At 50.7% G+C, this 12525-nt stretch overlaps 1 long non-coding RNA gene across 1 annotated transcript; it reads right to left on the reverse strand.

The window, feature by feature from the left end:
* Positions 1-313: 313 nt before the first annotated feature.
* On the reverse strand, positions 314-11893 carry LOC145543752 (uncharacterized). The gene is made up of 3 exons (XR_014081012.1): positions 11773-11893; positions 10943-11361; positions 314-6164 (listed from the first exon to the last, which is right to left on the reverse strand). It is a non-coding gene; the product is annotated as an uncharacterized LOC145543752 (long non-coding RNA).
* Positions 11894-12525: the final 632 nt, after the last annotated feature.

Below are 12525 nucleotides of genomic sequence, written 5' to 3' on the forward strand. Positions count from 1 at the left end.
CTCATGGGTACCAGGAACAGTCAGCAAAGGTTTTCATCACTGTCTGGAGACTAACAGAGCATAGAACCATGTGGACCTAACAATTATTAAATAGTATCTATTACTACAAAGCCCTTGATGACAGAGAAGTGAGGCACTACACAGTACATTCCTGGCTAGGGTCAGTGGAAGGAAGGACAGGAGAAGCTGAATGGGCCCAAGATGGTGTCAGTTATGCTAACAGTCATACGGTTATAACATGACAATTATACTGTTACTGAAAGAGTGCGGGATCTGGCTGCTCGCTGCTCAAAAGCCAATAAACAAGCCAAGCTGGCAGAAAGGAAAGTTTGCTTTATTTTAGATGCTGGCAACTAGGGGCAGGGTTGAGGGGCAGATGTCTGTTCAAAGGCCGACTCCCCACCACTGGCAACCAGTGGCAAGAGGTTTATAGACAGAAGTATAAGTGAAGTCACTCAGTCACGTCCAACTCTTTGTGACCCCATGGACTGTAGCCTACCACTCTCCTCCATCCACAGGATTTTCCAGGCAAGAGTACTTTATAGACAGAAGGAAGGGGCTACATGCAGAAACAGCATAGTCAGCTCTGACAGTCATCTTCATATTGGTCATCAGTGGTCTGACCAGTGTCATCTTGATTGTTTTAGGGACAGTTAATCTTCAGTTCCAGGGTTGGTTTGTTTCCCTTTCTTTGAGGCCATTCTTGGAACTGTGGCAGTTCATGTGGTCGGTAAAGTGGGTACATTCTGGTCATCATGTAGTTAACTTCTCCACCTGGGGTTTCAGTATCTATAAGACAGCTCACAGGATATGACTCAGAATATTATGTATAACCACTGAGAAGGAACTAAAGATTCTTGACTATGCTTAATGACTACATTATTACTATTTGGTCTCCTTTGTTTTTCACATGTTCTCATTTCTCTGATTAATTTTTTTCTTTTTTTTCCCAAATCACCACCAATGCATTTATTTTCAGGAGAAAGGGTCAGATCTTATTAGGTAATGTAAACTGGATACAGCTAGAGACATTGATCTGCCTAGCATCTGAGTGTTCACAATTGCACAGATAACCATATCCTACATGTGAGGCATCACCATTAAACTGAGGAGCCTTTGACTTGACCAGGGTGGGGTGGGAGCGAGGGGGGAATACATTCCGAGCAGTCACACAATTTCCCATTTAGAAGGTGCTGTCTTCTCAGACAAGTAGTGTTGAGAAAAACAAAGATAGCCTCCTAGCCAAGGCCTGGACGTGATGGTGGCCTAGTGAAAGGGGATCACACCCTATTTACAAAGCAAGAGGGCGAAGCTCCCAGCTGAGCTGCGCAATGCGAGCTGGGGCTGACTTGAAGGGTGTGAGTGGGAGGTGGGACCTGAACTCATGAGCCTCTGCCCATGCACCGTGGGCCTCCACAAGCCCATCTCTGGCCCCCTGCATGAGGCAGACTCGGGAAATCTGCAGAGTAAGGGGATTTGTCCCCTATTCCCCAGGTCCACCCGACCTTCCCTGGGTCTAAGAGTGTCCAGTCCATTGGACACAGCCTCACCCTCACCCAGTCGCTGCTTCTGGACAGATGCATGGGAAATATGGAAACTGACATCTAGTCGTGCTAGAGCACCTGTAGGTGATGCTGAGGTGGTCGTCTGACAGGTGCCCTGAGATGATCAGGCCTCACCTGTGGTGGCCAGGCTGAGACAGCGTGGTTTTGTTTTTTTAGGTGATTCAGTTTACTCCAGGGCAAACCACGCTCCTGACGACACCAGGCAGAAAAGTGGTCTGGAGCCTCGGAAGGGTTGGCCCTGCATACTCAGGTACTTCCAGCGGTGGATCCAAGATTTGAACACTGGGGACTAAGGAGGGAGCCTGGCCTGCAGCCCGCAGTCGTTTATGGCCAAGAAATCACCAACCAGCAGGAAGGAGGAGGTCAGCAGTCTCATCGCAATCCCCGTCACAAATTTGGTGTCGGCCCGGATGGCCAGCACCTGGCTGAACTGGGAACCTAGATTCTGGTCATTCCCCTGGGCCCCCTGGGGAGTCACTCACACTGTCATCCACCAGATAGGCATTGATGAAGTGGGCCAGCAGGTTACAGCCCCACAAGAAAATCTCCCAGGAGGTGGGGGTTTAAGCCCATAAAGAATCTCAGCAGGCACTCTTCTCTGAAAATCTTCCCAATCGAGGTCAACACACCACTGGACTTGGCCTCCCATCCTACAAACTGGACCGTGTAGCGTGCTGAGTACTTCCTCCCACCACAGGACTTTGCATATGCTGCCTAGAATACACTCCACCCTCTTGCCTGGGTAACCATGTCGGGAAAAGCCCTATCTTCCCAGAGAATTTCCCCCATGCCAAGTAATTCTCTGTGATACCAGCTAGAATTGTGCTCTAGAATTCAACTGCATTCTGACACTATCACCCCAGAGATATAATCAGCCCTACAGGTTAAGGGCTCAGTCCTATAAGACTGCCCCCTCCACACACTTAGGCTAGTCTGACCAGCCGTCTACATATCAACAGTTCCAATGACCCCCTCCTAGGGTTCGATCCATTTGTTAGAGTGGCTCACAGAACTCAGGGAAGCACTTACTTACCTTTAGTAGTTTATTAAAGGTTACGACAAAGGATACAGATGAACAGCCGGATGAAGAGGCACATAGTGTGAGGTCTGGAGAGGTCTCAAGCACAGGAGCCTCTGGCCTGTGGCACATGGATGTGTTGGCTCATCTAGAAGCTCCCCAAAACCCATGCTCTGGGGATTTTTATGTGGATATAATCAATTACTAACCTCCATTTCCAGCCCTCTCCCCCGGAGAAGTTGGCATGGTGTGTGTGTGTGTGTGTGTGTGTGTGTGTGTGTGTGTGTGTGTGTGTGTGTGTGTGTGTGTGTGTGTGTGTGTGAAAATTCCAAGCTTATAATCATGGCTGGTCTTCCTGGTGACCAGCCCCCAGCCAGGATCCCAGCCCCCCACCCCCACAAGTGACTACAATAAAATGAAAGATCCTCCTAGTGTTCACATCAGTCAGGAAATTACAAACTTATAGGAACTCTGTGCCAGGAGCCAGGGGTGGATATCAATATCGAAACATAATTATTATCTCACAATGACCTTTTGCATCCTGAGTTTCGACTTAAGCATCACATCCTCAAAAGAGTTTCCTGATCCCACAGATGGAGCATCCTCCCTAACTACACCCCTGCACAGTTCCATGAACCCCTTCTCCACAGCCCTCTTTACAGTCATACTCTAATATTTACTTGTGACTTCTTAGCATCTCTTCCCTAGTTGGCTATATGCTCCCTGACACAGAGCTGGCTGTGTCTCTCTTTCTCTTGTTTTCTCAGAACCTGGTGTTTGTTGAGCAGATGATGGGAAGATGCTGGAACGTGGGATCTACCCTCACTCCCTGACCTCCCTGGGGTAGAGAGAAGGGTCCCAGGGAGTTGGCAGCCCTGAGTCCCTGGCTTGTCAGAACCTTTCTTGTGACCTTATTTGTTTGTTTGGGGCCGTGCTGGGTCCTTGTTGCTGTGCGTGGGCTTTCTCTAGCGCCAGTGAGCCGGCTGTGGTGTGCGGGCTTCTCATTGCAGTGGCTTCTCTTGGTGAGCACAGGCTCTAGGGTACATGGGCTTCAGTAGTCGTGGACACATGGGGTTAGTTGCTCCGCGGCATGTGGAATCTTCGTGGACCAGGATCAAACCCGTGTCTCCTACATTAGCAGATGGATCCTTAGCCACTGGACCACCAGGAAAGTCCTTCCTTGTGATCTTGAGCCAAATAATTGTCTGTGTCTAAAGCAGGTGCCCTCAAAGCCTACATTCAGTGTGGTAGGTTCAGTAGAACTGCAGTACCAACTCTGGCTCCACGTAACACTCTGACAGCAACTCCTGCCACTTCTGAGCCTCAGTTTCCCCAGATGCGATGACAGGGTGTTGAAGGAGGTGACAGGTCCCTCAGCTTCTTCCTGTTGGGATTTTCTGGTCTTCCTCAGCCCCGGGGCCCTGTCCCACAGCCCCTATCAGCACGTTTGCCTTGATGTCCTCTGTCCCTTCTGCTGGGTCTGGCCCAGCCATCCTCTGCCTGGACGTGGCACACACTTGAATTTTCACACGCAGGAAGGTGATGGGAAGACCTGGGAAGGAGAACTTGGCTTCCCACGCACCAGGCGTCGTGCCAAAGTCTCTTGGTGCATGGCTTCACTAAGCTCACCATACCCGAGACAGGGTTAGCTGGTGCTTTCTGTTTTGCAGGGGAAAGGTAAACAGTGTGCCCAAGGTCTGCTGCTAGGAAGGGACGGAATCAGGTTCCCAGGATCCAGCAGCTGCTCCACTGCTCGCTGCTCCGGGCAGGACGCCCCGGGAAAGTTCCCTTTCTCAGGGGCCCTCTGGAGCTCTCCCACAGAAACTCTCAGTCTATCTCATTACCCTTACTTCCCCTAAGGGACTGGGAACTTTGATGACACATGACTTCAGTTGCTGGTATCTCCTCCCAACACCCTGCCAGGTCACAGGGTTCAGGGCTGAGACCCTCAGGGTGGCACTGGAGGGGTAGCAGTCTCTGGACTTGGCTGCCAGTTATTGCTGGAATGGAGGGTAACACTGCCTGCTGACCCGATCTAGTGGGGCAGGACCCAAGGATCTAGGGAGGGGAGAAGGTGGAAGCGCTTCATGGTACATTTCCGTTCAATGCTGTCCCTATGGCTGGCCCACTGTGGGTTTGCTGGGAAACTGTGGTCAACACCACAGACCCAAACTCTGCCTTCCAGAAACCCTGGACAATGAGGTTTATTCAAGCTGACCTTCCTCCAGCAACCTGGGGACCAAGGAAGGTCATTCAGAGGAAGTGATGCGAGCCGAGGGTTAGTGGGAAACGAAGTGAGAGGGCACACTGAGGAACTGACAATAAAAAAAAGTGTCAAGTGGGAGCCTGGGAGCCCCCAGGAGAGATTGGCCTCTGATCCAAAAGCTTTGGGGACAAGTCCCTGCTTGAGGGACATCGGAATGAGGAGTGATGTGCTGTGAACTGTATTTTAAGAAGACCCCAGAGGAGGTGTGGGACATGGCTTGGTAGGCAGGGAGGGACACTCAGGGCTGCAGGTGCTCCAAGGAGGCAGGAGGGAAGCCCTGCCCCGCTGGTGGGCAGACGGCAGGGGGAGGCAGAAGGAAGCGGGATGGAGCCTGGGTTAAGCCTCGGATCTGAACAGGGTTGGCTCCAGCTCTAGTCAGAGTCTCGGGGGCAGGGGGCTGGGACTGTTGGGATGGGAAGGGAGTGTGCCAGTCTGTGCCAGACTTGCCTCCCAGCCCTGCTGTCTGGGAGCTGCTGATGGTGCCATTGTGCCCAGACTGCCTCTGGTTGACCCCTGATGTGGCCCCGCTTCTGAACTTTCCCAGAATAATGAGGGCTTGAGTCCCTGGGCGGTCCGGGCTGCCATCTCTGCCTCCAGGTGGGGCTTTGGTTCCGGAGCGGCTACTGTTTCGGTGGTGGCCATGTGTGCTGTGTGCAACACAGAGGCTCTTCCACTTCTTTCTAAACAAGCCAGGAGCGGTGAATTATGAGGAGAGAGGATTCTTCTGTCCTAGCAAGTTATTCCAGGCATGGGGGCCAGGGAGCTCCAGGGAGCAAAGTGAGACCTAGAGACCCCCAGAGAGAGTGGAAAAGGGGTGGGGGGTGGGGGTCTCCTTCCACCTTCCCTGACACCCTGCCTGCCCTGAGCCCCCAGGGCTGTGGCTCCTCAGGTAGAAGTCTTCAGAAGCCTTCGCCAAGGTTCTAGTCCCACTGCGGCCGTCTTCCGAGCCGGAGTCTCTAGTCCGACCTTGAGCTCCAGGTATACGTACAACAGCCCACCTGACATCTCCCCTGATGTTCCCCTGAAGGCGCTCCCACTCAGCGCTTCCCCAAAACCCGTTCCTCCGCTCCCCCCTCCGCAGTGAATGGTACCTCTGAACAGCCGGATGCTCAGGCCAGGGGTCTTCCTTCTCCCAGGACTCCTCCCCTTCTCTGCAGCTGCCACCTCGGCCCAGGAGGCATTACCTCACCTTCCTTCAGTCTTGCCACTCTGGTCTTCCCACCTCCAGCCTCACCTCTTCGTCAGCACCGTCTTGCCATCTGCCCTTTAAATGCTGCCTTCTGGACTTCTCTGGTGGTCCAGATTAAGAATCCGCCTGCCAATTCAGGGGACATGGGTTTGATCCCTGGTTCAGGAAGATTCCACGTGCTGTGGAGCAGCTAAGCTCGTGCGCCACAACTCCTGAGGCCGCACTCTAGAGCCTACGTGCCGCACCAAGTGGAGGCCCTGCTCCCCACGGCCCTCGGGGTGAAGTCCAAGCTCCCAATGACCCAGCTCTTCTGGCCACTGACAGCTCTGCAACCTCATTTCTTGCCCTCCCTTTCCAGAACTCCCCCTTCAGCCACTTCGAAGCGCTTGCACTCCATCAATCCTGAAATACCCCTTCGCTTCTCCAGGCCTTTTGCACCTACTGGGAAAGCTCCTCCCCACTTTCATGCAGGACCTCTATTCCCCCATCAGATCCCAGCCTTCACACTCCATTTCTAGGGAAGCCTTCCTGATGACCAAGTAGGTTAGAAGTGCCTGTCCTAGCAATGGTTCTTTAATTCAACAAATATTTACTGCTTGTTTAGATGAGCTAATCCCTGTCCCAGCCATTTTGAATACATCTGGAAACAATCCTGACAACTATCCATGCCCCTAGTAGAGCTCACATTCAAATGGGGTTGGGGATGGGTGAGACAGACCATAAACAATACAAAGTGAATAAGCAATTGATCCAGTGTGGGTGAAGGCAATGGGTACCATGAAGAAAATGAAACGAGGGAAGCAGGAAGAAGGGAGGTGGGGTAACTGCAGTCTTCACTGGAGATGGGAACCTTTGGGTGAAGACTTTGTCAACAACCTCCAGCCAAAGACCACCAGGAAGACAGGAAAATTATCATGTAGTGAGGGACAGCGCCCTCCATGGGGACCATGGGGACTGTGGGGCCATTCAGAGAGTGTTAGAAAGGACTTACTCTAGGATTTGGACTTGGGTTAGATGATTTAGGAGGGCTCCAGGAAGCAGGACTTTCCTCTGGATTGGATGCTGTCAAGAGCGGGGGCAATTCTATGACTGGGGATCTTAATGAAACTTAATGAGAAGGAGGGCAGACCAGACCCAGGCTACAGCTGTCATTAGCATGACACAAGTTTTCCTTATGAACCGTAGCAGGATGGCCGTAACAGATTACCACAAACTTGGTGGCTTAACAGAAATTTACTCTCATGGTTCCAGAGGCCAGAAGTCTGCTATCAAGATGTTGGCAGGGTTGGTTCTTCTGGAGGCTCTGTTTCATGCCTCACTCCTTACTTCTGGTGGCTGATGGCAGCCCTTGGTGTTCCTGGGCTTCTAGATGCATCATTCCAGTCTCTGCCCCCTTCTTCACAAGTTTCCCCTCTGTGTCTCTGTCTTTCCCTGTCTCTTACAAGGACATTTATCATTGGATCTAGGGCCCACTCTTATCTAAAATGATTGCATCTCAAGATGCTTACTGTAATTACATCTGCAAAGACTCTTATTCCAAATAAGGTCACATTCTGAAGTTCCAAGTGGATGTACATTTTGGGGTCACGAGTCAACCCATTACAGGGATGGCTGGTCCTTTTTGTGGTTTGGATGCAATGTCCTGAAAATACCAATTAAGTCTAACTGTTGTATTGTATCATTTAGGATCTCTGTTGCCTTATTGATTTTCTGTCTAGATCTCTCCATTGATGTGAAGTGTTAAAGTCTCCTACTATCATCGTTTTCCCATCAGTTTCAACCTTTATGTCTTAGTGTTTTAGATATTTGGGTGCTTCCATATTAGGTGCCTATATGTTGATGAGTGTAAAATCCTTTTCTTGTATTAATCCTTTTACCATTATATACTGTCCTTCCTTATCTTTCCTTAATAGGCTTTGCTTTAAAGTCTATTTTGTCTGACTTGAGTATTGCAACTCCAGCTTTCATTTGTTTGCATGAAATATCCTTTTCCATCCCCTCACTTTGAATCTGTGTGGGTCCTTTGCCCTAAGGTGAGTCTCCTGTAGGTAGCATATTCCTAGGCTCTTGTTTTTTCATCCTGTCTGCCACTCTGTCTTTTGATTGGAGCATTCAGCCCATTGACATTTAAGGTAATTATTCCTTTTTGTAGTTTGGGTAACGTTCACGTTTTGTCTGTGTTCAGACATGATTGTCTCGACCCATCATGGTCACAGAGTGGTCTTGTCTGACACTGATGTTCTGTGAAACTGTTTACGTGCAGGAGGAGAATACCAAGGCCCAGCTATGGGAGCCAGGCCAGCCACTGGAGGCCAGGGCCTGCTGTCCTCTTGTTCAGCTTGAAGGCAATGAGGGACAGAGCCATCTGGGGGAAGAGTTCCAGCCACAAGGGCAGGATGGGACTGTGCCTTGAAGGGCCAGCCAGTCCCTGGGGTGGCTGTGGCAGAGGGAGCAAGGGGGAGAGAGGTAGGGGGACAGAGAAGCAATGGGAGGGGGTGGAGGGCAGTGTATACAGTGGCTCTTAACACTGCAGGAGAAAAGGGACCTCGGGAGTGCTCTGAGCAGAGCAGTGAACACCGGGACTGGAGTCAGCAGCAGGCATGGTTTTGATGGAGCGTTAGGACAAAAGCCTGACTGAAGTGGATTCAAGAGTGAGCGGAGGAAAGTGAAGACACAAGACGAGACAATTCTTTCCAGAAGTTGTACTAAAAAGTGGACCAGAGAAACAGGAAGTCGCTGGTGAGAAAGTGGAATCAAGAGAAGGTTTTTTGCTTTGTTTCTCTTTGAAAGCAGTGACGGTGCATTCGAACACTGCTGGGAAAAGTCTGGAGGAGAGACCGTCTTGATGGTGTCAGTTGGAGAGGGCATAACCGGAGGGGAGGGATGATAGGCTCCAACTGCTGTGGTGGCCTGGCTGTGGAGGAAGACCACGGTAATGAGGAGAAGGGTGGCCTGGGGGTGCTGAGGCAAGCCGGCTGGCTGGGAGACTTCGTCAGCAGAGGCTCTCTGTGGAAATCCTCCCTCCACATGTCAGCTGCACTTCTTGTTAGAAACCTTGCCCCCAGGCCACAAACGTAGCAATAGTGTCTGCAGGGGCCTTTAGACACCCTGCCTGGCCCAGGTGTGGAGACAGTACTTGAAGCTCCACAGACCCCAAAGGGGACCAGAGATGGAGACAGAAGGGTAGGAAATTGAGAAAGAGAAAAACCAGAAAGGGATCAAAATTCAAGGGCCGCAACTTGAGTCAGGGGCTACCCTATGCTGTTCACAGCCCTAGGCATCAGGGTCAGGTTTGAATTGCTGAGAAATTCACTTGTCAAGCTGAGCACTCTCTGCGAGCCTCAAGTTCCCTGGCTATAAAGGGGGGACACCACCAACCTCCTCTTGGGTCTTCTGGGAGAATTTAGGGGTTATAAAACACATAAAAGTACCACCAGGGTGCCCGACAAGGAGCCAGATTTTTTTTCCTTCCCCCCTCTCATCTCCCGACCCGGGGGAACATCCTACATCTTCACACTAGTTCCTACACCAGCTCTGAGAATGGGAGCAGGGCCCCGCCTGCTGGCTGACTCTGGAACTGCTCCTCTGCCCCAGTTCAGAGGTAGAAGACTCCACATCCAATTCTTCCAGCAATTTCATTCCATGGCAGCAGATACCAGGCAAATTCAGTAGGTGAGCACTCAGGCCTTCTTACCACCTCCACCATCACAGGGCAGGGGCTTTAATCCACCCTGACCCCCTTTACTCCTGCAGCTGCCCCTGCCTGGAGTGCCCCCACCTCCATCTGCAAATGTCAGAGGTCTGAGGCTTTCCACGACCCTTACCTCTTAGTGCCCCCTCCCTTTCACAGAAAGAACTACTGGGGAACTTTCCCACATTCTCTCAACATTTGGACTTAACCTCTAGATTGGCTAAACCGTGTGGCGAGAACTGAAAAACCTGTCTCCCCTGCTTTGAGACTCACCTGAGGGCAGGAACTGCCTTATTCATCTGTTATTTTCTAACACCTGAATCCCATCCATCACTGCCCTGCCTGAAACCTTCCCAAGGAAGTCTCCCCACTCTGGGTGAGGAGGGTGCGTGTCTGTGTGTGTGATGTGTATGTCTCTAGATATTTCCCATATTATGTCTTCACACATTTTTTTTTTTAAGGAAAAAAAAGTCCTTCACTGGCTTCCTTATACCTTCAAATTCCCCAGAAAAGCTCACAGCATGGGATCTGGCCTCTGTCTTCCCGATTCCTCCCTCCTGCCAAGCAGTCATCCCCTCATCCATCTTCCATGCACCTCTCACTGGTTCCTCTCCCTGGAGAACCACAGCTCACATTCCTCCATGCAGCAAATCCCTACTTGATCATCAATGCTCAGCTCAAATGTCATCTCCCTAGAGGCCTCCCTGACGCCCTGGTCTCGCTCATCTCTGCTGTCCTCAGCCCGTCTATCCCTCAGTTGAAGCTCTCAGCATCTGAGCAGCAGCACCGTAAAGTGTGCTTGTTTCCCTCTAGAAGGCAGGCCTCTAGTGGGCAGGGGTAGTGCCCTTCCGTACACCCACTCACACGTGTTCAATCCATATTAGCTCAAAGTCCCCACTACCATCGTTTGCTCACAAGCAAAATGAGGGATCCAGCCAGGATCTCACAAACACTTCTGATTCTAAAAATTCTGAGTTGGTAACGACAAGCAAATTTTAGGCAAGCAGTTACCAAACAGTTGCTCTTGAGCTGTGATCAACCTATTGCTTTCTGCTAACAGGTCCTTCATGGGGTTCACCACCCTCTTCCATCCTGAGGAGGTAAACAGGAGTCATCCCCTCCCTCCTCAGCAGAGCGCCCATTAGGGGCATAGGACACTGGGGAACCAACAGTCGCTTCTCACCTCTGCATCCCTCAGCAGCGCTGTGCTCACCTGAGCAATGGAGACCATCTGCCGATCCTGGTGGTAAACAGGAGGGGTTTACCTCCCCACAGTCATTGGCTAGAGCTGTGTTAGGGGTGAGAGGCAGCTAAGCCCCTTCCTGCAGTACTCCCCTTTTGTTGCTGCTAAGTCGTTTCAGTCGTGTCCGACTCTGTGCGACCCCACAGACGGCAGCCCACCATGCTCCCCCGTCCCTGGGATTCTCCAGGCAAGAACACTGGAGTGGGTTGCCATTTCCTTCTCCAGTGCGTGAAAGTGAAAAGTGACAGTGAAGTCGCTCAGTCGCGTCCGACTCTTAGCGACCCCATGGACTGCAGCCCACCAGGCTCCTCCATCCGTGGGATTTTGCAGGCAAGAGTACTGGAGTGGGGTGTCATTGCCTTCTCCGCAGTATTCCCCTTAGAGGGGCACTAAAACAGGATTGGAATAAATCAGAAATCTGGCTGTCAGGGAAGCCAGGTTTCCATACACATGCCTCTATTTGCTGTGTAACCACCAAATTCAGCCATCCCTGCTTCCCCTAAAGTCAAACGGGCCTTTGAAAAGAAAGGACTTTGCAGGCTTGGATATTCTCTATGGAGCCTTCTTCGAGATACAAATTCAAGTTTTACTCTGCAACTCAAATTCTGAAACCAAATAACACATGGCATCATCTCTCACCAGAAGGATTTTATTATCTAAAATACATCTAAATCCTTTATTATACCTTCTAGTAAGTTGTCCAGTTTGAGAAAAACTTTTCTTTCAATTTCCAAACATCTAGCTCCAGTCTACATAGCCTGATGGCAAGCCAACTATGGCTCATACACCCTTCCCCTTACCTCATCCCGGAGGCCGTGTTAACCGGTGCTCAGGCTCTGGAGTCAGAATCCAGTTCCAGTCCTGACTTCACTACATGAAATCATAGGGAAGTTTACTTTATCTCTGAGCCTGTTTTCTCATCTGTAAAATAGGGATAAAAACCGTATTCCTTAGGGTTATGAAAGTTAAATAAACACTGTAGATGGTCGCTTGACAGTAGGCAGGTGCTCAACGAATGATTTTTAACCAGCACCGACAGTAACCTTTGCTATGATGACAAGAAGGTATCCTCATAAAATGAGGAGTCATTGTTACGGAAGCTGGCAGAGAAGTTAAAACTTCTGTCTAGCTGTGATTTTATAGATCTCTGTTCCTTTTATCAGGCTGCTCCTCCTGTGAGTCCACACTCTCAACCTAAGGATTTGGAACCTAGTTGGCATTTTCACCACAGTCACATACGTTGTCTCGCCATACACAAAGTGCACTTCCTGCACACAGTGGTCTAGTATGCAAGACACATCCATCCAGTTCAAACTCCAGCTGAAATCCCTTCTAAACATCCTCAACTTTGCTTGCTTTCACTCCCGTGCTTCCCGAGCTGTAGCTCAAACACACGCAGCTGCAGCCAGGGGGTGGTGGTTACACCAGGACAAGGGCGCCAGTCTGTCAGACCTGAGGCTCTGCCTGCTAATGAAGGGCAGCAGGCACCTCTTAACCCACTTTGCTCGGTGAGGCTTCATCAGGGGACTGGAATCTCTAATTAGAATTTCCAA

The sequence above is a fragment of the Giraffa tippelskirchi genome, chromosome 3 (genome assembly GCF_054371585.1).
Source record: "Giraffa tippelskirchi isolate mGirTip1 chromosome 3, T2T-mGirTip1v1.2.pri, whole genome shotgun sequence".
In the NCBI taxonomy this organism is placed as follows: domain Eukaryota; kingdom Metazoa; phylum Chordata; class Mammalia; order Artiodactyla; family Giraffidae; genus Giraffa; species Giraffa tippelskirchi.